This window comes from Gopherus evgoodei, unplaced genomic scaffold (assembly GCF_007399415.2).
Source record: "Gopherus evgoodei ecotype Sinaloan lineage unplaced genomic scaffold, rGopEvg1_v1.p scaffold_67_arrow_ctg1, whole genome shotgun sequence".
Taxonomy (NCBI): domain Eukaryota; kingdom Metazoa; phylum Chordata; order Testudines; family Testudinidae; genus Gopherus; species Gopherus evgoodei.
Window position 1 is genome coordinate 31,662 of NW_022060088.1, and position 26,291 is coordinate 57,952.

A 26,291-nucleotide genomic window follows, 5' to 3' on the forward strand; every position below is an offset into this window, starting at 1 on the left:
TGCTCAGGGAGGGGACAGGGGAGCCCCAGAGGAGCTGGGGGTCAGGATTCCTGGGTTCCATCTGCCCCCCGCCCCAGCTGGATGGGGGTGCTCCCTTCAGCCTGGGCCTGCTGCACTGTGGGGAGCAGGGACACCGCAGGGGTGTGTGGGAGGGGCTAAGTATCAGATGGGGAGCCGTGTTAGTCTGGATCTGTAAAAGCAGCAAAGAATCCTGTGGCACCTTAGAGACTAACAGACGTTTTGGAGCAGGAGCTTTCGTGGGTGAATCCCCACTTCGTTGGATGCATGGGAGGGGCTAGGTGAGTATGGAGGGAATTAAGCATTGGGGGGGCTCTGTGGGGAAAGGGGTCTCTCGGGGGGGGTGGAAGGGCCCCATGGGGGGGCTCCTCGTGACGCCCCGGCTCCCCCTGGTGGCGCCCGGCAATGCTGTGCTCTTGCTCGCTCACTCGCTCTCCCTCCCTCGGGTCCACCTGTCCGTCCGTCCGCCTCTGCTTCCCCGCAGCCACAGCTTCATCTCGGTGAATGGGATGGAGAACTCGAAGCCTTTCCAGTTAAACCAGTTCACGCCCTGGGGGGGCAGGAAAGGGGGGTGAGAGACCCCCCCCCAGCATGCCCACCCCAGTAACTTCTGTAACAGTGCTAGGTGCAATCCGTGACTCAGTTTCCCCACTGGCTTGGACTTGCTGGATAGGAAGCAGTTAATTTCCTCCCCGGGGATGGGCCAACCCAGGAGTCCTGGCTTTCAGTCCCCACCAGCTCCCCTGCCCCCCACCGAGCCGGGCGAGAACCCAGGTGTCCTGCCCCCCACCGAGCCGGGAGAGAACCCAGGCGTCCCGCCAGGAGAGAACCCAGGGGTCCTGAACCCCCAGCTGGGCGAGAACCCAGGCGTCCCCTCCCGGAGAGAACCCAGGCGTCCTGTCCCCCCTGAGTTGGGCAAAAACCCAGGCGTCCCGCCAGGAGAGAACCCAGGGGTCCTGACTCCCCAGCTGGGCGAGAACCCAGGCGTTCCCTGCCGGAGAGAACCCAGGCGTCCCGCCCCCCTCCCCGCCCCAGCCGGGAGAGAAGCCAGACGTCCCCTCCCGGAGAGAACCCAGGCGTCCTGCCCCCCCCAAGCCGGGTGGGAACCCAGGCGTCCCCTGCCGGAGAGAACCCAGGCGTCCGCCCCCCCTCCCCCCCGGAGCCGGGAGAGAAGCCAGGCGTCCAGGCAGCCATACCTGGTGGTCCCAGTGGCTTCCGTGAAGCCCGTTGAGGTTGGCATAGTGGCAGTTGCGGTACCACCAGGCCCCGCGGTAGGACACCATGCAGCGGATCAGCAGCCGGTTCGGGTTCGGGTCCCGGGTCAAGAAGACGCTGCCCGAGTGGTAGCTCAGCACGTCGCCTGGGCGGCAGGGAGTGCCGGGGGTTGGGGGGGCAGCACCCCTCCCCCAACCACCGCCAGGACACAGACCCCCCAGGACACAAACATCCCACCCACTGTCCCTCCAGACCCCAGCCATCCCCCCGTTTACCCCCCCACTCTGTTCTCCCCGTTTGCTCACCATGCTGCGGTAGCTGCCCAGATGCAGGCGATAATGCTCGCTGGGGGGGTCCATTCGGAACCGCTGGAACTGGGTGAACGCAGCCTCGGTGCCGGCCCGGAGATCCACCCGCAGCTCCTACTCCCCCCCCGCCGTCAGCTCGTGCAGGGCGTCATTACCTGGGGGCAGGATGCCTGGGTTATCTCCATGCTCTGCCGGGGGCAGCCCAGCTCTGGGAGGGGAGTGGGATCTGGTGGGTTAGAGCAGGGGGAACTGGGAGCCAGGACACCTGGGTTCTCTCCTGGGCTCGGCGGGGGGAGGGCTCTGGGGATGGCAGGGCTGTCCAGGACTCCTGGGTTCTCACTCACCCAGCCAGAACTCCTGGGACTGGTTCCCAAAGCCCTGAGCATAGTCCTGCCAGTCGCGCCAGAAATCCCTCTCACCGTTCATGCGACACTGGAACACCTGGGGGAGTCGGGGGGATCAGAGACAGACCTCGGCCCTGCTGCCCCCCACGCCCGCACTCATCAGCCAGCCATCCCTGTCGGGCTTCATGTCACAGTACACCTGCAAGGGGCACTGCCTGTTGCCCCCTAGGTAGATGGTCACCTCGCGGGAGGGGCCCAGCCTGTTCAGCTGCTCCTCTGCGCAGTCCCAGGGGAAGGGGGTAGCTCAGCCAGACTGCCAAGAGAGGAGAGGATGGAACCCAGGAGTCTGGGATCCTGGCTCCACCCCCACCAGCCCCCACTCCCCTCCCCGAGCTGGGAGAGAACCCAGGAGTCCTGGCTCCCAGCCCCCCCTGCTCTAACCCACCAGCCCCCACTCCCCTCCCCAAGGTGGGAGAGAACCCAGGAGTCCTGGCTCCCAGCCAGGCTAGAACCCAGACGTCCTGCCAGGGCAGTAGCAATAAAGAACGTGGCCCCCTCCGAACATAGGTCCAGGGCCCCTTACAATGCAGAATCTGGAATGCGGTATTTATTTTATACAATATACAGGGTTCATATTATGTATACATAGGCCTACAGTGTACATGTATTCCGTATTTACACAAAGCACTTCTTTCGAGCCTTGTTCTCCGCAAACTGGTTAATCAATGCATCATAGTCCAGAGATCTGGCAATCTTGTTTTCGATTGAGATAACTGCAAGCGCAGAAAGCCTGTCATCTGTCATGGTTGAGCGCAGGATATTCTTGATCAGTTTCATTCTGCTGAAGCTCCTTTCAGCACCAGCGACAGTAACTGGTGTGGTCAGAAGAATTCTGATGCAAATGCAAAGATTCGGATATATCTCCTGAAGGCTGTTCTTGTATATGTACGTTAAAAAAATTGTTTGCCGTGACAAGTCCTCTCTCTTTCTCGATGACATAAATAAAACTATTCCATTCCATTATAAGTTCGTTGGCATCAATGTCTCCCATTTTTCTTTCAAAATTTTTGCTGTGATTCTCCAAGCAGATGTCCCACGATGTAGCGGTATGTCACCAGTGCCAAATAATTTACAACAAAAACAAAAAATGGCATCTTTCTGAACTAAGTACATTAACCATGAACGTCTTATTTTCTCGCTATTTGCCATGGTTCGATAGAAATGAGTACTTGTGAACCTCCATCTTTCCTTGTTAAATGGAAATTCGTAACTTTCATTCTGCTGCGGTGGGCCACGTGCAACAATGTCACACACTTGCCTGTCCGATATTATAGACGGCCAATCTCCTGGATCATCAGTCAGTGGTTCAGATTCAGATACTTCTTTCCCGGCAGCAGCTGGAATATCTGTCACAGTTTGTTTGGTAGAACAACTGGCTTCACCTTCGACCTCACTTGAAGCACTTCTGGATACTTCTGGATACGACTCGTCGCTGCTAGCGCTGTCCGTTTCATGTGCCTGTACCTGTACGTCGGATTGCAGTGCAAAATACGTTGACAACTTTGGAATTTTCTCAAGTTCCTTCTCGGCATCTTTTGCTGCCTTTCGTTTACTAGCTCCGCTCTTATACATGCTCTTAGACATCACAAAGCACGCTTCTGCGTTGGGAACGATAAAAAACTAAACTAAATTAATAACATTTATCTGCCGACTGCCATTATGAACGCAAATACACATTCTTTGAATGGGTCCAACTAAAATTCGAAACTGACTGACAGACAACTGACGTAGCCAATAGCATTATGATGTATCATAAAGACTTCATGGTTTTGTCAGTAAAACCGACATGGATTGTGCAATAGTGTCAATAAATGTCACTTACCTAGTTATACCTTACATTTTTTTTGCCACTTTTAGGGGCCCCCTTCCTTGCGGGGCCCCCTCTGGTCGGAGGGTACAGAGGGCACTTGCTACACCTCTGCGTCCTGTGGCTCACCCGTGTTGAAGGAGGTGATGATGGGGATGCTGGGGCGGCCCCCCCGGATCGCCTGCACCTGGAGCTGGTAGCGGCTGGACGGGGTCAGGTTGCTCAGCTGGTGGGAGGCGGCGTCGGTGCCCAGGGGTATCTCCCGGGGGGAGAGGGAGTGAGTTGGGAGGGGGGGTGATCAGCTGCAGGGAGTGGGAGGGAGCAGCGATGGGTCTGGGGGGGACTCCTGGCTCCACAGATGGGGATGTGGGGGAAGCTGGGGGGAGGGCAGAAAGTGGGGAGAGGCATTGGGGGGGTGGTAGGAGGTGCTGGGGGGTTCAGCAGGTTGGGTGGGGGGGTTGTAGGAGGGGCTGGGGGACGGGCAGGGGGTGTCCCCGGTACCTGCGTTTGGCCGGAGAGCATCTCGTAGCTCAGCAGGTAGCCAGCGGGGCGGGGATGTGGAGAGGAGGTCCAGCAGAGCTGGGCGCTGCCGGGGGTCACCTCGGTGGCTCGCAGGTCCTGGGGGGCATCCAGCCCTGGGGGAGGGGATAGTGAAACAGGGCCCCCTTCCTCTGCTGCCCCTACTCCTTCTTCTCTCTCTCCACTGCTTCCCCCACCCTCCCCCTGCCGCCGCCACTCCTTCCTCCCCCCACTGCTTCCCCCACCCCTCCCCCTGCTGCCTCCACTCCTTCCTCCCCCCAACCCCCACTGCTTTCCCCACCCTCCCCTTCCCTCCCCCTGCTGTCCCACTCCTCCCCCTTTTGCCCCCACTCCTTCCTCCCCCCACTGCTTCCCAGCCCCCTCCCGGCCCCCCACAGCGGTGGTGAAGGTGGCACTGGTGGGGAAGCTGCGGTTGCCGTCACCCCATGGACGCTGAGCAGATACTCAGTGTCCAGCCGCAGCCAGGGGGTGCTCGGCCCGGTCCCCGGGGAGCTGCAGCATCACCGAGGGGCCTGGGGGGAGAGCTGGGAGGAGGGGGGAGATGAGCTTGTGGGGGAGCCGGGGGGAGGCCGAAGGAGCCGGACACAGGCGCCAGGGTCGGAGCCACATGCCAGGGGAGGGGGGTGCCACCCTGCCCTTCCCTGTCCCCGCGCTCCCCCTGGGGGGGGGGCCTGTAGCTCTGGACGGGGCCCGGGGCGGGTGCCAGCGCAGCAGGGCTGAGATGTCAGTGACGTTGAGGGCGCTCAGGTCGGAGGGGCCGTCAGGGACTGCGGAGAGAGCGTGCAGCGTCAGGGAGAGCAGCCCCCTGAGGGGACCCAGGCGTCCGGTCACCGGGTGGGGGGAATCCAGGCATCCAGAGGGGTGATGTGATGGAGTAGGGGCTGTCTGTGTGGGGGATGGGAGAGTCGGGGATGTCTTTAGGGAAGGGACAGGATCTTTAAGCCTGTAACCTGAGCCAGGTAGGGGGGAGGGGGTTAGCACCTTGGCCTGGGAAGCTGGACAAAGGAATCGGACGGCTGGAGGAAGGGCAGTTCAGTTTCGGTTTTGGGCGGCGTGGGGGGAATTCAGGGGATCCTATGCTGGACCCAAGCACCCTGAAACTCCAGAAGGACTCGATTGAGGGGTACTGACTGTGCCTACAAGCTCTGCTGTAACCTGTATTCCTGTTGTCCAATAAACCTTCTGTTTTACTGGCTGGCTGAGAGCCACTGTGAGTCCCAGGAAGAGGTGTGCAGGGCCGGACTCGCCCACACTCCGTGACAACTGGTGGCAGCGGTTGGAGATACTGCACCCCGTGGACGGTGCTTCCTGCAGTAAGTGACTGCAGAGCAGTAAAACAAAGGGGTGATTGTAGGGGTGATTAACCCCTGGGAGTGTGTGACCAGTGAGAACTTTGCAGTAACAGGGTCCCCTGGAGGATTGCAGTGAGTGGTCCCAGGGGCAGAAGAGTCTGCAGCTCCACCCTGGCAGAGAGGTGGTGACCTCAAGAAGGGCTGGTGCACTAGGGGGTCCCCCTGGAAACCGTGGGGAGCGGCGAGCACCCCGGCCTGTGAGTGGCCAGCAGGAAGATGTATGCCCAGCGGCGCAAGTGTGACCTGCTGGAGCTGTGCAAGCAGAGGGGGCTGCACAGTGGGAGACTCACCAAGGACCAGCTGATTGCCCAGCTGGAGGAGGGAGGTCGCTTGAATGAATGGAGCCCTGTCTCTGAGGGAAGCAGCTGGGCAGATGCAGCGCAGGCATCTGTGTCTGTCCCCGCTCGGAGTGGTCAGCCAGCGGCTGAGGGCTTCCTGAGACCCCCTCTTCTTATGCCTAGGGGAAGGGCGGGGAGGAGCCCAGTGAATACCGAGGGCACCGTGACCCCCCCGGCCAGCAGGGGATCCTCCCAGCGAAGCTCACCTCCCAGCAGGGGATCCTCCCGGCAAAGCTCAGCATCCTTGGAGCGGATGCGGCTGGAATATGACAGGGAGCTGAGACGGGAAGAGCTTGAGTTATGGAGGCAAGAACTGAAGGAGCAGGAGAACCAGTGTAAACATGAGGAGAACCAGCGCCAGCGTGAGAACCAATGCCAGCGTGAGCTGGAGGAGAAGGAGAAACAGCGTAAACATGAGCTGGACCTGGCCCAGCTGGCGAGCAGTGGGGCCCTGGCTGCGGTGAGTGAGGGGGGACCCAAGCCTACAAAGAGCTTTGATAAGTGCTTGCTGGCCCAGTGTAAGGAGGGGGAGGACATAGACACCTTGCTGACAGCCTTTGAGAATGCCTGTGAGCTGCACACAGTGGACCCTGCAGACAGGATCTCATTTCTCACCCCCTTACTGGACTCCACAGCCGTGGAGGTGTACAGCCGACTGAAAGAGGCGGAGGCAGGGGACTACGAACTGTTCAAACAGGCCCTGCTCCGCGAGTTTGGGCTGACTCCTGAGATGTACCGGAAAAGGTTCCGGAGTCAGCGTAAAACTTGTGAGGTCACATACCCACAACTGGCCAACCGGGCGCAGGGGTATGCCCGCAAGTGGACAGCTGGGGCCCAAACTAAAGAGGACCTGCTTGACCTGTTCATACTGGAGCATCTGTACGAGCAGTGCCCGTCCGACCTGAGGCTGTGGTTGATGGACCAGAAGCCGGAGAACCCGCAGCACGCAGGCCAGCTGGCCGACCAATTTGTGGACAGTCAGGCAGGGGATAACAGGGAGGAGTCTCGAAGGAGCAGGCCTGCCTCAACGCAGAGAGAGAGTCACCATAGGACCTCCCAGCGGGGGCCTATGGAGAACCCCACCAAAGGGGAACCTCCAGCATCAGGTCCATCCGACCCACTCGAGGAAACCCACGAGACATGGGCTGCTATCACTGTGGCCAACGAGGCCACATACGGGCCCAATGCCCCAATCTCAGGGACAGACCGAGCAGACCCAACCCGCAGAGGGTTGACTGGGTAAAGACCCAATCGGATGAGGGGCAACGTTCCCAGGAAAGGGGGGCTGGCAGTGTACAACCTGTGAAGGGGGTAGGAGGTCCCCAGGTCAGCTCCTCTCGGGGGCTGGATGCTCCAGGCTCCAGGTTTTTGGTTTACAGGGTGGGCGCAGGGCTGCCCCTCCAGAAAGAGTGCCTTGTTTCCCTGGAGATAGATGGGAGGAAGGTCACTGGATACTGGGACACGGGCGCAGAGGTGACGCTCGCCCTGCCCGAGGTGGTGGCCTCAGATCGGATGGTGCCTGACACCTACCTGACCCTGATGGGCGTGGGCGGGACCCCATTCAAGGTGCCCATGGCAAGGGTACACCTGAAGTGGGGGGCCAAGGAGAGCCCCAAGGATGTGGGGGTACACCCACATTTGCCCATGGATGTGTTAATGGGAGGGGACCTCGAGGACTGGCCAAGTAACGTCCAGAGTGCCCTGATCATGAATCGCAGTCAGAATCAGCAAAGGGCACTGTGCCCCGACAATGGGGAAGGGACTCTGCCCGAGGTGCAGGACCCTAACCTGGTGTGGGGGGAACGCCCAGGGGCACGGCTCAGAGAGGCTGTGGCCTCAGACTCAGCCAGCGAGATAGAGCAGGTCCCCATCCCTGTCCCAGCTGCTGAGTTTCAGGCTGAGTTGCAGAAAGATCCCTCCTTGCGGAAGCCCAGGGACCGGGCTAACCTCAGTGCGGTACAGACCATGAGGAGAGGTTGCAAGGAGAGGTTCCTGTGGGAGAAGGGGTTCCTGTACCGAGAATGGGCTCCCCCAGGGGAAGTAGAGTCATGAGGGATCAGGAGGCAGCTGGTGGTTCCCCAGAAGTTTTGCCACAAGCTGCTGTACCTGGCCCATGACATCCCTCTCGCAGGGCACCAGGGAATCCGGCGCACCAGGCAGAGGCTGATACAGAACTTTTACTGGCCTGGGGTCTTTACCCATGTCCGACAGTAATGCCAATCCTGTGACCCCTGCTAGAGGGTGGGGAAGGCCCGGGACAAGGGGAAAGCAGCTTTGAGGCCTTTACCCATCATAGAAGAACCTTTCCAGAAGTGGCCATGGACATAGTGGGACCTCTCAGCAAGACGACCCGGTTGGGGAAGAAATATATCCTGGTGGTGGTAGATTTTGCCACTCGCTACCCCGAGACGGTGGCCTTGTCCTCTATCGAAGCGGACACTGTGGCAGATGCACTGCTGACAATTTTCAGCTGGGTGGGGTGTCCCAAGGAAGTCTTAATGGACTAGGAGTCCAACTTCATGTCGGCCCTGCTCCGGTGCTTGTGGGAAAAATGTGGGGTCCAGCATCAGCCTTTATCACCCCTCTGGGGCTCTACGAGTTTCTAACCCTGCCCTTCGGCCTCAAGGGAGCACCAGCCACCTTCCAGCGCCTGGTGGATCAGCTACTGCGGGAGATGGAGAGTTTTGCTGTGGCGTATATTGACAACATCTGTGGCTTTAACCGGACCTAGGAGGACCACGTGTCCCCAGTTAAACAAGTGCTGAACCGACTCCAGGAGGCTGGGTTAACCGTAAAGGCTGAGAAGTGCAAGGTGGGGATGGCTGAAGAATCTTACCTGGGCCATCGTGTGGGGAGCGGCTGTCTAAAGCCGGAACCAGCCAAGGTGGAGGTGATCAGAGACTGGTCCACTCCCCAAACCAAAAAGCAGGTCCAGGCCTTTATTGGGATGGCGGAGTACTATCTAAGGTTCGTGCCCCACTTTAGTGCCATAGCCGCCCCCGTCACTGAGCTGTGCAAGAAGGGGAAGCCAGACAAGGTGGTCTGGACCGAGCAGTGCCACCAGGCTCTCCGGGCGCTGAAGGAGGCTCTGGTTAGTGGCCCAGTTCTGGCAAACCCAGATTTTGACAAGCCCTTTATGGTGTTCACCGACGCCTCGGACACGGGACTAGGGGCAGTGTTAATGCAGGAGGATGAAAAGGGGGAGAGACACCCCATCATGTACCTGAGCAAGAAGTTGCTACCCTGGGACCAGAACTACGCAGCCATCGAGAAGGAATGCCTGGCCATGGTGTGGGCCCTTAAGAAATTGGAGCCAGATCTCTTTGGGTGACACTTCACCATGTACACCGACCACTCTCCCCTGACCTGGCTGCACCAGATGAAAGGCGCCAACGCCAAGCTCCTGAGGTGGAGCCTGCTCCTGCAGGACTATGACATGGACGTGGTCCATGTGAAGGGAAGTGCCAACCTGATAGCAGATGCATTGTCCCGGAGAGGGGGCCCTGAACTTCCCCAGGTCACTAGGCAGAGTGACCCCGCTCAGTTCAGTCTCGAAGGGGGGAGAGATGTGATGGAGTAGGGGCTGTCTGTGTGGGGGAGGGGAGAGCCGGGGATGTCTTTAGGGGAGGGACAGGATCTTTAAGCCTGTAACCTGAGCCAGGTAGTGGGGAGGGGGTTAGCACCTTGGCCAGGGAAGCTGGACAAAGGAATCGGCTGGCTGGAGGAGGAGCAGTTCAGTTTCGGATTTGGGCTGGGTGAGGGGAATTCAGGGGATCCTATGCTGGACCCAAGCACCCTGAAACTCCAGAAGGACTCGATTGAGGGGTAGTGACTGTGCCTACCAGCTCTGCTGTAACCTGTATTCCTGTTGTCCAATAAACCTTCTGTTCTACTGGCTGGCTGAGAGTCACTGTGGGTCCCAGGAAGAGGTGTGCAGGGCTGGACTCCTGCACACTCCGTGACAGGTGGCAAGGGGGCAGGACCCAGAGATCCAGGTGGCAGGGTGTGGCACTTGCCCTGCATGGGAAGGTAGGGGACCCAGGGCAGGGGAAGGGACCCAGGCATCTGGCGCTGGCCCTGGGGCAGGGGAAGGGACCCAGGCGACCGGCGCTGGCCCCGGGCCAGGGGAAGGGACCCAGGTGTCTGGTATTGGCCCCAGGTGACCCAGGCTTCCAGCCCTTACCCGTGGTGATGTAGCCCGCCAGCGGCTCGCTCTCCTCGAAGCCCCGTACGGCCATGATGCTGGCCCCAGGGATCAGCCCCTCGAGCGTCATCTGCAGCCAGTAGGGGGCGCTGTTCTGTATGCAGTTCCGGGGGTGCTCTGGGGGCTGCAGGGGGCATTTCAGGTCCTCAGTGGGGGGCGCTATGGGGGGTCACAGTGCTGCAGGGGCCAGCAGTGGGGGGGGGGTAGCAGGGGTGGAGGCAGTGGTGGGGGGCATTGGGTTGGGGCACTGCAAGGGGCCAGTGAGTGGCGCTGTGGGGAGTCAGTTTGGGGTGTTGTGGGGAGCAGCAGGGGGCACTGTGGGAGGGCTGGTTTGGGGCACTGGGGGGCAGAAGGGGACACTGTGGGGGCCGTCAAGGGACGCTGTGGGGGGGTTGGTGTGAGGGGCCAGCGAGGGGCATTGTGAGATTCAGTTTAGGGCTCTGTGGAGAGCAGCAGGGGGCGCTGTGGGGAGTCAGTTTCGTGTGCTGTGGGGGGGCAGCAGGGGGTGCTGTGGGAGGTCAGATGGGGCAGCAGGGCGTGCTGTAGGAGGTCAGATGGGGGCAGTAGCAGGGGGTGTGGTGGGGTCAGTTTGGGCTGCTGTGGGGGGCAGCAGGGGGCTCTGTGGGAATTCAGATGAGGGCAGCAGCAGAGGGTGCTGTGAGGGGGGGCAGCAGGGGGCGCTATGGGAGGTCAGATGGGGGCAGTGGCAGGGGGCACAGTGGGAAGTTGAATGGGGGCAGCAGCAGGGAGTGCCGTGGGGCATTTACCCCCGTGGCGCAGTTGGAAGGACACCTTGTAGCAGTCGACGTGGGTGGACGAGGCCCCCAGGTCACTCCCACCGAGGTCCCTCGGACGTCGCTGAAGCGCAGGTCCTGGGGGCTCTCCAGCTCTGGGGAGACATGGGGATCAGGGGGCTCCATGGGTCCTCAGGCGGAGCCAGCTGGGGGGCCCTTCCCAGCGTGGCCACTGGGGGGCAGCACCAGCCTGCGGAGCCCCATCCCCCCCCTCAGCCACCAGGGCCCTCCCCATCATCCCCCAGCTTTTATCCCTGTGCGCGCCCATCCAGCCGCCTGTCCCTCCCTCCCCCTTCCCTCCCTCCTTCTGTCCATCCATCCATCCATCCCTCCCTCCATCCCCCCTTCCATCCGTCCCTCCCTCCCCACTTCATTCCTCCCTCCTTCTGTCCATCCCTCCCTCCATCTCCACTTCCATCCCTCCTTCTGTCCATCACTCCCTCCATCACCCCTTCCATCCCTCCATCTTTTCATCCCTCCCTCCATCCCCCCTTTCATCTATCCCTCCCTCCCCACTTGATTCCTCCCTCCTTCTGTCCATCCCTCATTCCATCCCCCCTTCCATCCCTCCTTCTGTTCATCCCTCCCTCCATCTCCCCTTTCATCCGTCCTTCCCTCCCCACTTCATTCCTCCCTCCTTCCGTCCATCCATCCGTCCCTCCCTCCATCCTCCCTTCCATCCGTCCCTCCTTCCCCTCTTTGTCCACCCCTTCCTCCATCCCCCCTTCCATCCCTCCATCCTTCTGTCCATCCCCCCTTCCATCCATCCATCCCTCCCTCCCCTCTTCATTCCTCCCTCCATCCCTCTTCCATCCCTCCATCCGTCCCTCCTTCTGTCCATCCCTCCCTCCATCCCCACTTCCATCCCTCCTTCTGTTCATCCCTCCCTCCATCCCCCCTTTCATGCGTCCCTCCCTCCCCACTTGATTCCTCCCTCCTTCCATCCCCCCTTCCATCCCTCCATCCGTCCCTCCTTCTGTTCATCCCTCCCTCCATCTCCCCTTTCATCCGTCCTTCCCTCCCCATTTCATTCCTCCCTCCTTTTGTCCATCCATCCGTCCCTCCCTCCATCCTCCCTTCCATCCTTCTCTCCCTCCCCTTTGTCCATCCCTCCTTCCATCCCCGCTTCCATCCCTCCATCCATCCCTCCTTCTGTTCATCCCTCCTTCCATCTCCTCTTTCATCCGTCCCTCCCTCCTCACTTCATTCCTCCCTCCTTCCATCCATCCATAAGTCCCTCCTCCATCCTCCCTTCCATCCGTCCCTCCCTCCCTTCTTTGTCCATCCCTCCCTCCATCCCCCCTTCCATCCCTCCATCCATCCGTCCTTCTGTCCATCCCTCCCTCCCCTCTTCATTCCTCCCTCCATCCCCCTTCCATCCCTCCATCTGTCCCTCCTTCTGTCCATCCCTCCATCCCCCTTCCATCCCTCCATCTGTCCCTCCTTCTGTCCATCCCTCCATCCCCCTTCCATCCCTCCCTCCATCCACCCTTAAATCTGTCCCTCCCTCCCCACTTCATTCCTCCCTCCTTCTGTCCATCCATCCATCCCTCCCTCCATCCCCCCTTCCATCCGTCCCTCCCTCCTTCTGTCCCTCTCTCCCTCCATCCTTCTGTCCATCCGTCTCTCCATCTATCCTGTCCCCCCACCACTCCCCATGGCTCTAGCTTCCTGGGTTGGGAGAGGCCTTTGGCCCACCCAGCTGCCCAATTCCCCCCCCCAGCCCCTCTCACCAGGGATGGGGCACGGGGCAGCAGGGAGCACTGGGCTGCAGGGATAAGGGGCAGCAGGGGGCACTCGGCTGCAGGGACACGGTGGGGGCAACAGGAGGCGCTGGGATGAGGATACAGGCTGGGGTCTGCAGGGGACACAGGGTTGAGGGGGCAGCAGGGGGCGCTGTGACGAGGGGCAGCAGGGAGCACTGGGCTGCAGGGATGAAGGGCAGCAGGGGGCACTGGGATGAGGGGAGAGGCTGGGGGCTGCAGGGGATGCTGGGCTGCGGGGACAGGCTGGGGGCAGCAGGGGGCGCTGGACTGCAGGGACAGGCTTGGGTCAGCAGGGGATGCTGGGACAAGGGGCAGCAGGGGGCGCTGGGCTGCGGGTACAGGCTGGAGGCAGCAGGGAACGCTGGGCCGTGAGGACAGGCTGGAGGCAGCAGGTGACACTGGGACGAGGGGCAGCAGGGGGCGCTGGGCTGCGGGTACAGGCTGGAGGCAGCAGGGGGCGCTGGGACGAGGGGCAGCAAGGGGCGCTGGGACGAGGGGCAGCAGGGGGCGCTGGGCTGTGGGAACAGGCTGGGGCAGCAGAGGGCGCTGGGACAAGGGGCAGCAGTGGGTATTGGGCTGCGGGGACAGGCTGGGGACAGCAAGAGGCGCTGGGACGAGATGGCAGCAGGGGGTGCTGGGACAAGGGGCAGCAGGGGGCGCTGGGCTGCAGGGACGAGGGGGGCTGAGAGGAGGGGCAGCAGGGGGTGTTGGGATGAGGGGACAGGCTGGGGGCTGCAGGGGACGCTGGACTGCAGGGTTGAGGGGGCAGCAGGGGGCGCTGGGACAAGGGGCAGCAGGGGGCACTGGGCTGCAGGGCCGAGGGGCAGCAGGGGGCACTGGGCTGCAGGGACAGGCTGGGGGCAGCAGAGGACGCTGGGCTGCAGGGACAGGCTGGGGGCAGCAGGGGGCTCTGGGCTGCGGGGACGGGCTGGAGGCAGCAGGGGGCTCTGGGCTGCGGGGACAGGCTGGGGGCAGCAGGGGGCGCTGGGACGAGGGGCAACAGGGGGCGCTGGGCTGCGTGGACAGGCTGAGGGCAGCAGGGGGCGCTGGGCTGCAGGGACAGGCTGGGGGCAGCAGAGGGTGCTGGGACAAGGGGCGGAAGGGGGCGCTGGGCTGCGGGGACAGGCGGGAGCCAGCAGGAGGCACTGGGCTGCGGGGACAGGCTGGGGGCAGCAGGGGGCGCTGGGACGAGGGGCAACAGGGGGCGCTGGGCTGCATGGACAGGCTGAGGGCAGCAGGGGGCGCTGGGCTACAGGGACAGGCTGGGGGCAGCAGAGGGTGCTGGGACGAGGGGCAGAAGGGGGCGCTGGGCTGCGGGGACAGGCTGGAGGCAGCAGGGGGCGCTGGGACGAGATGGCAGCAAGGGGCGCTGGGCTGCAGGGACAGGCTGGAGGCAGCAGGGGGCACTGGGACGAGATGGCAGCAGGGGGCTCTGGGCTGCGGGGACGGGCTGGAGGCAGCAGGGGGCTCTGGGCTGCGTGGACAGGCTGGGGGCAGCAGGGGGCGCTGGGACGAGGGGCAACAGGAGGCGCTGGGCTGCGTGGACAGGCTGAGGGCAGCAGGGGGTGCTGGGACGAGGGGCAGCAGAGGGCTCTGGGCTGGGGGGACAGGCTGGAGGCAGCAGGGGGCGCTGGGACGAGGGGGCAGCTGGGCTCTATGCCTCATCCAGCTCAGGGGGGCCGTACCGAGGCTGCTGGTCTGCGCGGCCCCGGGGACGTTGGCCGTCTCCTCGTCCTGCCACAGGCTGTACATGGCCAGGCCATATTCGGTGCCAGGCCGCAGCCCCCGCAGCACAGCCGAGCGCTCGGCCCCCGGCACCGGCACCTCCTAGGCTGGACCCCGGCCCGCTACCCAACGAGGAAGGTGTCAAAGTCGCCCTTGGGCGTGTCCCAGCGCAGCTGCAGGGAGGTCGGGGTCACCACGGAGACGAGCAGCTGCTCCAGCTGGGCAGGCATCACACTGGAGGCTTCCGGGAAGGCTGCGGGGGCAGGAGGGGGCTTAGGCTCCTGCAAGGGCAGGACGGGGTTAATTGTTCCTGGGGGAGACGGTGCCAGGGGCCAGGGCCAGGCAAGAGGGGGTTAATTCTATCCCATCATGCACCTGACTGGGACCCAGGCCCTGACCTGGGGCTCTGGCACAGAGTGGAAAGGGTTAACTGCCGGGTTGGGGGAGGACGGAGGGAGGACAGGAATGGGGAGTCAGGAGTAGGGGGCACGGGGTGAGACCCAGCAGAGAAGGGTCTGTCCCCACAGCTCGTCAGTAGCGCAATGGGATCATTAGCCCCATGTTACAGGTGGGGAGACTGAGGCAAGGGACAGGTATGGGGCTTCTTGCATGGTCACCCGGAAGGTCAGAGGCAGAGCTGGGAGGGAACCCAAGAGTCCTGGCTCCCAGCCCCCCGTGCTCTAACCCACCAGCCCCCACTCTCCTCCCAGAGCTGGGAGAGAACCCAGGAGTCCTGGCTCCCAGCCCTGCCTGCTCTAACCCACCAGCCCCCTACTCCCCTCCCAGAGCTGGGAGAGAACCCAGGAGTCTGGCTGCAGAGGGAAGACCTGAGGCAGGGAGGGGGCTGGTAGAATCCAGCCAGGCGCCCCAGGCTGTCGAGGGGCCCTGCCCCCCCGCCCCCGACCTGTGATGGCGTCAGTGGAGATGGGGCCAAGGCGCTTGTGGCCGGAGACGCCATAGAAGTTGAACTTGTACTTGCGGGAGGGGAGCAGGTCAGAGACGACGAGCGTGCGGGATCCCCTGTCCACGGGCAGCACCTGGGGTTTCCCCTCCGTGTCCCGGTACTGCAGGAGGAAGGAGTCGAAGGCCCCGGCCTGGACGGTCCAGGAGAGGTGGATGGAGTCTTTGGTGACCTCGGAGGTCGAGAGCTCCCCCAGCTTGGGCTGTGTGGCCCCTTCCTCCTCCTCCTCCTCAGCCGGCCAGCCTGGGGAGAGGGGAGCAGCTCAGACCCAACCCGGCCCCCCACGTCTCTTGGCCCCACCCCGTTCGGGATCGGGACGAAAGCTGCCGAACGTTGGCAAACGCCCCCAAGCTCTTTGCAGGTGGCCTGGCTGCTGCTGAGACGTGCCAAACCCCACCGGCCCTGGGCTGTGCTGCCGACAGGAAGGTGGATCAGAGCTGATCGTGGCTGGCGGCACGAAGCAGGGAGGGGAATTAGTCGGCCACACAATCCCCACGGGCCAGGCCGGACTCTCCGTCCCCAGCTCACGTGTTTCCGGAAGAGCTGGCTGCTGGCCGGGGCGAGGGCCAGTGCGACGCAGCTCAGACTCATAGACTCATAGACTCATAGACTCTAGGACTGGAAGGGACCTCCAGAGGTCATCGAGTCCAGTCCCCTGCCCTCATGGCAGGACCAAATACTGTCTAGACCATCCCCGATAGACATTTATCTAACCTACTCTTAAATATCTCCAGCGATGGAGATTCCACAACTTCCCTAGGCAATCTATTCCAGTGTTTGACTACCCTGACAGTTAGGAACTTTTTCCTAATGTCCAGCCTAAACCTCCCTTGCTGCAGTTTAAGCCCATTGCTTCTTCTTCTATCATTGGAGGCTAAGGTGAACAAGTTTTCTCCCTCCTCCTGATGACACCCTTTTAGATACCTGAAAACTGCTATCATGTCCCCTCTCAATCTTCTCTTTTCCAAACTAAACAAACCCAATTCCTTCAGCCTTCCTTCATAGGTCATGTTCTCAAGACCTTTAATCATTCTTGTTGCTCTTCTCTGGACCCTCTCCAATTTCTCCACATCTTTCTTGAAATGCGGTGCCCAGAACTGGACACAATACTCCAGTTGAGGCCTAACCAGCGCAGAGTAAAGCGGAAGAATGACTTCTCGTGTCTTGTTTACAACACACCTGTTAATGCATCCCAGAATCATGTTTGCTTTTTTTGCAACAGTATCACACTGTTGACTCATATTAAGCTTGTGGTCCACTCTGACCCCTAGATCTCTTTCTGCCATACTCCTTCCTAGACAGTCTCTTCCCATTCTGTATGTGTGAAACTGATTGTTCCTTCCTAAGTGGAGCACTTTGCATTTATCTTTATTGAACTTCATCCTGTTTACCTCAGACCATTTCTCCAATTTGTCCAGATCGTTTTGAATTTTGACCCTGTCCTCCAGAGCAGTTGCAATCCCTCCCAGTTTGGTATCGTCCACAAACTTAATAAGCGTACTTTCAGACTGGGGTCCTGGGTCCCTTGGCCAAGCCCGACACTCCTACGAGCCTGGTTCCCGGCCAGCACCTCGAGAGGTGAATTGGCATCTTCCCTATGCAAAGCATGTCCCTTGCACCCTGCCCCCCCGGCCACAGGCACAGAGACGCGGAGAAGGGGGCGATTCAATCCCATCATGCACCTGCCGAGGGAGGAAGGCGGGAGGAGAGGGGGAATTTCCCGGCACTGACCTGTGACGGCGTCAGTGGAGATGGGGCCGAGCGCTTGCGGACGGAAATGCCCTAGAGGTGGAACTTGTATCTGTGGGAGGGGGCCAGGTTGGTGACAGTGACTGTGTGGGATCCCCCGTCCATGGGCAGCGCCTGGGGTTTGCCGTCCGCGTCCCGCTACTGGAGGATGAAGGAGTCAAAGGTCCCTTCCTCCATGGTCCTGGGCAGATCGAGGGAGTTGTGGGTGACCTCAGAGACCGAGAGTGGCCCCAGGCGGAGCTGCATCCCGGCTCCCTCCTCCCGCAGCCTGTGGTTGGAACAGAGGGGGAGGGTTACAGGTGAGGTAACCGCCTGCAGGGCAGACAGAGGCAGCTTCCCCCACTGCGAAGCGATGTGCTCAGGCTCTCTGCAAACTCAGGCAATCTCACCTCTGAGGTCTGGGACAAGCGGCCCCTCTTTGGGGTGGAAATAGGGGAGCAAAGTGACCGATGGAGGCAGGGCCGGCTGCAGGCACCAGCTAAGGAAGCAGGTGCTTGGGGCGGCCAATCCAAAGGGGTGGCCCTCCAGCTGCTATTGGGGCAGAACGTGTGGGTCTTCGGTGGTGGGTCCCTCAGTCTCTTTCCTCTTTTGAACTGCCACCTAAGTGGGAGAGGGGGTGATGGGCTAGCGCTGATCTGCCGCCGAAGCATGAAGCAGTGCGATTTAGCTGCCGCCAATCGGCCTTCTCCCCCCGCCCCCCCGCTGCTTGGGGCGGCAGGAAACCTGGAGCTGGCCCCGGATGGAGGCAAGATCCCTTGGCTGTGGCCGCTGGTGGTGTGATCGCACCAAGCAAAGGGATGTGGAGGAGGGCGGCCGGGAGCAAAGGAACGTGGAAGGGGCCCTGCAGAGGAGGGGCTGGACAGAGGAGCGGTGGGAAGAGAGGAGGGCGAAGAAATGTGGAAGAGAAGAAGGGGCCAAGGGACACAAGGAAACGCCGAGCAGGGCTGGGAGTGGCAGGGCAGTGGGAAGCCAGGGGCAAAGCAAAGCGCTGGAGAGGGGGCAGGGAAAAGACCTGGTGGGGACCAGAAGGAAGGAGGCAGCTGCTGGCTGGGACCCTCCCCCCAGGCACAGCCGCTGACCTGTGATGGTGTCGGTGGAGACGGGGCCGAGCGCTTGCGGCCGGAGATGCCATAGAGGTGGAACTTGTATCTGCGGGAGGGGGCCAGGTTGGTTACGGTGACCATGTGGGATCCCCCATCTACGGGCAGTGCCTGGGGTTTCCCCTCCGCGTCCTTGTACTGCAGGAGGAAGGAGTCGAAGGTCCCCTTCGCGGTCCAGGAGAGCAGGATGGAGTCGTGGGTGACGTCAGAGGCCGAGAGCTCCCCCAGGCTGGGCTGCGCCGTGGGTTCCTCCTCTGGCAGCCCCAAGGCTGGAACAGAGAAGGGGGGTGAAGGGCGCAGATGGGGTGTTGGGCAGCTCACCCCGTCCTTGGTGGACACATAATTCCTACCCAGAGGGGATCTGCAGAGGATTATTTGGGAATGGGGGTGCAAGGAGCCCCAGGGACGAGCCCCAACACAATGACGGATCCTGCTGCTGGGAAGGAGAGCTGGGGACAGATAGATGGACGGGGCAGGTCTGCAAAGAGCATCCCACATTCCCGGGTTCCCGCGGCGACCCCGCCTCGGTGTGCAACCGGCACCAACCTCGGTGAGAGCTGAGCTGAGACGGGGGGAAGGAAGAACAAACGAGAGAGAGAGAGAGAGAGAGAGAGAAGGGGGTGAACCAAAGCCACCAACATCAATGGAAAGATCCCCATTGACCCCAGACACTCCTCCACCCACCTCTGAGTGCAACCACCCACCCACCCGCCCGTCCATCCATCCCCAAACACTCCTCCACCCACCCCTGTGTGCACCCACCCACCCGCCTGTCCACCCATCCCCAACCACTCCTCCCCATCCATGTGTGTACCGACCCATCCATCCACCCACCCCCAACCACTCCTCCACCCACCCCTGTACGCACCCATCCACCCATCTGCCCGTCCATCCAGCCCCAACCACTCCTCCACCCACTCCTCCATCCACCCATCCACCCACCTGCCCGTCCTTCCATCCCCAACCACTCCTCCACCCACCCCTGTACGCACCCATCCACCCACCCGCCCGTCCATCTATCCCCAACCACTCCTCCACCCACCCCTGTATGCACCCATCCACCCACCCGCCCATCCATGCAGCCCCAGCCACTCCTCCACCTACCCCTGTGTGCACCTGTGACGAACTGGGAATGTTCTTAGTGTTCCCTCTGAATACTGTGTTGGTGCCTCAGTGTCCCCTATGCAGTTCTTAAGTATCTAGGTGGTTGAATAAGAGTGTGTGATTGCTGCAGAGCAAGGAGCCAGTGCACCTAAATGCCTGACACTCTGTCTCCTAGCAACTGATGGCCTGGACCCCTCCCCTGCAAAGGTGCCAGCTGAAGGTGTTGGAGACAAAGAGATCAGGTGACCTCCTGGCCCGGGAAAGAAGCTGAGCAGAGAGGAGGGGCTGGAGGGGGTTGTTAGTCTGGAGCTGGCTGTGGACGAGGAGTGAAGTATAGATGTGGGGGTCTGGCTCACTGCCCCCCAAAATGGACTCAGCTGAAGAGTCCAGTTCATTGTATCTATAAGCTCTGTTTTAGACCCTGTTCCTGTCATCGAATAAACCTCTGTTTTACTGGCTGGTTGAGAGTCACGTCTGACTGCAAAGTGGGGGTGCAGGACCCTGTGGCTTCCCCAGGACCCCACTGGGGCGGGCTCACTGTGGAAAGTGCATGGAGGGGCAGAGGATGCTGAATGCTCTAAGGAGAGACTCAGGAAGTGAAGCCGTGTGAGCTTCTTGCCCTGAACAAATCTGCTTCAAGGGAGAGGAGGCTCCCCAAAGTCCTGACTGGCTTGGTGGGGAGCAGTTCCAGAGCATCGCCCGGTGACTCTGTGACACACCCATCCAATCCTGTAAACACCATCCAACCCCATACGTATCCATCCATCTATTCATCTGCTCCAGCTCCACCCACATCCCCATCCATCTCCTTATCCACCCATCCCCTTACGCATCCATCCATCTATCCATCCATCCATCCCCATCCCCATCCCCATCCTCCCATCTCCTTATCCAGCCATCCCCATATGCATCCATCCATCTCCTTATCCAGTCATCCCCATATGCATTCATCCATCTATCCCCATCCCCATCCATCCCTCTCCATACACATCCATCCCTCTCCTTATCCATACATCCATCCCCATCCATGTCCATTTGTCTATCCATTCTCTCCATCCCCATCCATCTCCTTATCCAGCCATCCCCATCCACATCCATCCATCTCCTTATCCATCCATCCCCATCCATCCCCATACACATACATTAATCTATCAATCCATGACCATCAATCCATCCATTCCCATCCATACCAGTAGACATCCATGCATCTGCTCATCCATCCATCCATCCATCCATCCACCCCCACTGACGGCCTTCCATCTATGTATCCATCCATCCATGACCATCCCCATCCATCCATCCCCACTGATCCCTATAGACAGCCATCCATGTATCTTTACATTCATTCATTCACTCCATACTCATCCATCTATTCATTCCATCTGCTTCAAACACATTGATCTCTGTGTCTGTCTGTCAATCCACCCACACACTTCCATCCACACTCCTCCATCTGTTGAGTGGCTGGTAGACAGGTCATGGAGGTTGGAATCTGGGAAGCATCCTCCCAGGAACGTCCCCGCTGGTGACTGCTGTCCTCCCCCACTGCAAAGCAAAGGGGGGGAGCGGAAGGGGCCTGCATCCCAGGAGCAGCCGCTGACCTGTGATGGTGTCGGTGGAGACAGGACCAAGGCGCTTGCGGTCGGAGACATCGTAGAGGTTGAACTTGTATCTGTGGTAGGGGGCCAGGTTGGTTACGGTGACCATGCAGGATCCCCCGTCCATGGCCAACGCCTGGGTTTTCCGCTCCACGTCCTTGTACTGCAGGAGGAAGGAGTCGAAGTCCCCGGCCTGGACGGTCCAGGAGAGCACGGTGGAGTCGTGGGTGATGTTGGAGGCCGAGAGCTCCCCCAGGCTGGGCTTGCAGGGGCAGGTTCCTCCTTCCATCGTGCTGTGGCTGGAAACAGAGAGAGGGGGGTGGAGGGTGCAGCTGGGGTGGGAGGTGGCTTACCCGATTCTTGGGAAGCCGGATTATTCCAAGTGAGAGGGGATCTGCAGAGAGGATTAGTTGGGGGAGGGTGCAGGGAGCCCCAGGGGCTTGCCCCAGGACACAGCCAAATCCTGACTCTGCGAAGGAGAGATGGGGACAGACAGACAGAAGGATGGGACATGTCTGCAAAGAGGATCCCACATTCCTGGGTTCCCCGCAGCCACCCTGCCTCCATGGAGGGATTGCCCCAGAGTGACCGGCACAAACCACGGATACAGCTGAGATAAGATGGGAGGAGACAGGGGGAAGGAAGAAGAAATGAGAGAGAAAGAGAAGGGGGTAAACCAAAACCACCACCATCAATGGAAAGATCCCCAGTGACACCCAGCCAGCCCTATACACATGCCTCCATCCCCATCATCCATTTTCATTCACATCCATCCACCTCCATTAACACCCAGTGTCTACCCGTCCCTTCCCACACATCCTTGTACGAGTCATTCATCTCACACACCCAGACATCCATCTTTTCAAACACATCTATCCTTCTACCCATCCATCATTCCGTCCATCCACCAGCATCTATCCATCTGCTCCACCCCCATCCATCCCCATACACATCCATCCACCTCCTTATCCATCCATCCCTCTCCTTATCCATCCCTCTCCACACACATCCATTGATCTATTCATCCACTCCATCCATCCACATGCATCTATCCATCTGCTCCACCCTCATCCATCCCCATCCATCTCCTTATCCATCCACCCCATTCCCATCCATCCCTCTCCTTATCCTTCCATCTCCATCCACATCCTTCCATCTCCTTATCCATCCATCTCCATCCCAATCTATCCCTCTCCTTATCCATCCATCCCCATCCACATCCATCCATCTCCTTATCCTTCCATCCCCATCCACATCCATCCATCTCCTTATCCAGCCATCCCCATACGCATCCATCCCTCTTCTTATCCATTGATCTCCATCCCCATTCATCCATCTCCTTATCCATACACCTATCCCCATCCACCCATCTATCCATCCATCCCAATCCACATCCATCCACTCCATCCCCATACCCATGAATCCAGCCACTCCATCCCCTTACACATCTATCCATCCAACCCAATCAACATCCATCCACTCCATCCCCATACACATCAACCCATGAATCCAGCCACTCCATCCCCTTACACATCTATCCATCCATCCCAATCCACATCCATTCATCTATCCATCCGTTCCATTCCCATCCATCCCCAAGCACATCCATCTATCAATCCATGACCATCAATCCATCCATTCCAATCCATACCAGTAGACATCCATGCATCTGCTCATCCATCCATCCACCCCCACTGATGGCCTTCCATTTACATATCCATCCATCCATGACCATCCCCATCCATCCATCCCCACTGATCCCTATAGACAACCATCCATGTATCTTTTCATTAATTCATTCATTCACCCCATACTCATCTATCTATTCATTCCATCTGCTTCATACACACTGCTCTCTCTCTCTGTCTGTCAATCCACCCACAGACTTCCATCCACATTCCTCCATCTGTTGAATGGCCAGTAGACAGGTCATGGAGGCTGGAATCTGGGAAGCATCCTCCCAGGAATGTCCCTGCTGGTGGCTGCTGTCCTCACCCACTGCAAAGCAAAGGGAGTGGGAGGGGAAGGGGCTGGCATCCCGGGAGCAGCTGCTGACCTGTGACGGTGTCGGTGGAGATGGGGCCAAGGCGCTTGCGGCCGGAGATGCCATAGAGGTTGAACTTGTATCTGCGGGAGGGGGCCAGGTTGGTTACGGTGACCATGTGGGATCCCCCATCCATGGGCAGTGCCTGGGGTTTCCCCTTTGCGTCCTTGTACTAGAGGAGGAAGGAGTCGAAGTCCCCGGCCTGGACAGTCCAGGAGAGCAGGATGGAGTCATGGGTGATGTCGGAGAGCTCCCCCAGGCTGGGCTGGGCGGTGGGTACTGCCTCCATTGGTGCTGCGGCTGAAACAGAGAGAGGGGGGTGAAGGGCGCAGATCACTGTCTGGGATAAAAGACAACAATAGGAGGGAAGAGAAAGCAGAAGAGTGGAGAAAAAAATAAAGACTCAAAAGCGAAAAAAAGAAAAAATGAATGAGGAAGGAGGGGAAACGTACAAGGCAACGGAAGGGAGAAAAGGGCGAAGCAGCAAAGGAAGAAAGAGGAAGGAAAGTAGAGGAAAGAATCTGAGGGAAGTGGGGAGACAGAGAGAGAGAGATCGGGAAGGGAAGGGGAGAATGAAAGCCTGAGAAGGAGGACACAGAAGAATGATGGGCAAGGAATATTGAATAAACAGCGTAGAGGAAGAAAAGGAGAGAACTGGATGGAGCAGATGAACAGAGAGTGAAAGCAAAGGAGAAGGAGATATGAGGAGTAGGTTGGTGAGGGGAAGAGGAGGGAAGGGGAGGATCCCTAGATTCAGACATGAGAGTGAAAGCGGAGGAGAAGGAGATATGAGGAGTAGGTTGGTGACCGGAAGGGGAGGATCCCTAGATTCAGAGACGATGGACAAAGACAGAAAGAAGGGGAGGCAGAAGGAAAGGCGCAAACCATGTGAAAGGCAGAAGCAGGACAGTGATGGAGATCAAAGAAGGACATTGGATGGACAGAAGGTAGAAGGGGGAAGAAAGACCCGTTGCCTGAGATTGAGAGAAGCTGAAGGCAGAAAGAGAGAGAAGGTGGAAGGAGTCGGAGAGTGGAAGGAGAAGGAGGACGCAGCCCCGGGACCCTGGGGACAGTTTGGAGGCCGGGTGCTCAGCACAGACAGACACACAGTGCACGCCCATGCTGTGGGTTGTAGTGATGAGCAAGGGCACAAGCGGTGCCGGAAAGAGACGTGAAGGTCGAGGAGCCAGAGCGGCCGAGAGACCCAGGCGTCTGGGCACAGCCGCTGACCTGTGATGGCGTTGGTGGAGAAGGAGCCGAGGCACTTGCGGCCGGAGACGCTGTAGAGGTTGAACTTGTATCTATGGGAGGGGCCAGGTCATGGAGGTGGAGGGAGCACAGGGCACCGTCCACAGGCAGCGCCCGGGGGCTGCCCTCTCTGTCCCGGTACTGGAGGATGAAGGAGTCAAATGTTCCCTCCTCCACGGTCCAGGAGAGGTCGATGGAGTCATGGGCTGTGTTGGCCGCTGAGAGCTCCCCAAGGCGGAGCTGCATCCCGACTGCCTCCTCTGGTGGTGCCAAGGCTGGAAGAGAGATTGCGGGTGTGAGGGGCATGGCCACTCGCTGAGTCCAGTGGGGGACAATGAACCAGAGAGAGCAAGGGCAGGGCATGCCGGGGACTCCTCCCCATTACCCAGGGACCTGAAGGGCATGAAAAGTTAAGTGGGGGAGGTCGCATGGGAGCAAAAAGGAGAAATGGGACTCGGAGATGGGGGCCTGGGTGACCCTGATTGTATCCTGAATGGGAAAGATGGATAGATGGATGGAGATGTGGGTACATGATGGAGATGGATGGCTGGATGCTGTGGGTGGATGGATGGATGAATGGAGGTGTGGGTACATGCTGGAGATGGCTGGATGCTGTGGGTGGGTGGATGGATGGTGGCCAGCTGGCTGGCTGGATGCTGTGGGTGGATGGATGGACGGAGGTGTGGCTGCATCTGGGAGATGGATGGATGCTGTGGGTGGATGGATGGACGGAGGTGTGGCTGCATGAGGGAGATGGATGGATGGAGGTGTGGGTACATGTTGGAGATGGCTGGATGCTGTGGCTGGATGGATGGATGGTGGCCAGCTGGCTGGCTGGATGCTGTGGGTGGATGGATGGACGGAGGTGTGGCTGCATCTGGGAGATGGATGGATGCTGTGGGTGGATGGATGGAGGTGTGGGTACATGTTGGAGATGGATGGATAGAGGTGTGGGTACATGTTGGAGAAGGATGGATGGAGGGATGGATGGAGGTGTGGCTGCATGTGGGAGATGGATGGATGAATAGAGGTGTGGGTACATGTTGGAGAAGGATGGATGGATGGAGGTGTGGCTGCATGCAGGAGATGGATGGAGGAGTACACAGTCATGAGGAGGCACCATAAAGAGGTCCATGGACAGTCCAAGGAAGGGGGACTGGGGCAGACTCAGACAAGCAGGACAGAGGAACATGGGCTAGAAGCAGCCTCTGGGTCCCCCAAGCTCCTGTGCAATGGAGAGACAACGAAGAGAGATGGAAGAGAAGAATGTTTTCTCAATGGCCAGCTCTGTTACTGTGCTGCAGGGCAAAGAGGGGCACGAGGAGAAGGGCTCGGCACATGAAGGAGCAGCCGTTGACCTGTGACGGTGTCGGTGGAGATGGAGCCAAGGCACTTGCTGCTGGAGATGCCATAGAGGTTGAACTTATATCTGCAGGAGGGGACCAGGTTGGTTATGGTGACCGTGTGGGATCCACCGTCCATGGGCAGCGCCTGGGGTTAGCCCTTCGCATCCTTGTACTGGAAGAGGAAGGAGTTGAAGTCCCCGGCCTGGACGGTCCAGGAGAGCAGAGTGGAGTTGTGGGTGACCTCAGAGGCGGAGAGCTCCCCCAGGCTGGGGTGGAAGGTGAGTTCCTGCTCCCCGTCCGGCACCAGGGCTGGAAGACAGGGGGTGAAGAGCGTGGCCGTGGTGGGAGTGGCTCAACAGATGCTTGGGGGTCTGTGTTATTCTGAGCCAGAGCGGATCTGCAGAGAGGAGTAGTGGGGGGAGTGTGCAGGGAGCCCAAGGGACCAGTCCCAGGACACAGAGGGATCCTGCTTCTGGGAAGTGGAGTTGCAGACAGGTGGATGGTGAAAGTCTATAAAGAGGATCCCACATTTCTGAATTCCCTGCAGCCATCACACCTCCATGGAAGGGTCGGCCCAGCGCTACCAGCACAAGCCTCGGTGAGAGGTGAGCTGAGATGGGAGGAGAGAGGGGGAAGGAAGAAGAAATGACAGAGAAAAAGAAGGGGGTGA

General features: G+C 59.9%; 1 pseudogene; it reads right to left on the bottom strand.

The window, feature by feature from the left end:
* Positions 1 to 442: 442 nt before the first annotated feature.
* Positions 443 to 25,757, bottom strand: LOC115643682 (annotated as a pseudogene).
* Between the last annotated feature and the right edge of the window lie 534 nt (positions 25,758 to 26,291).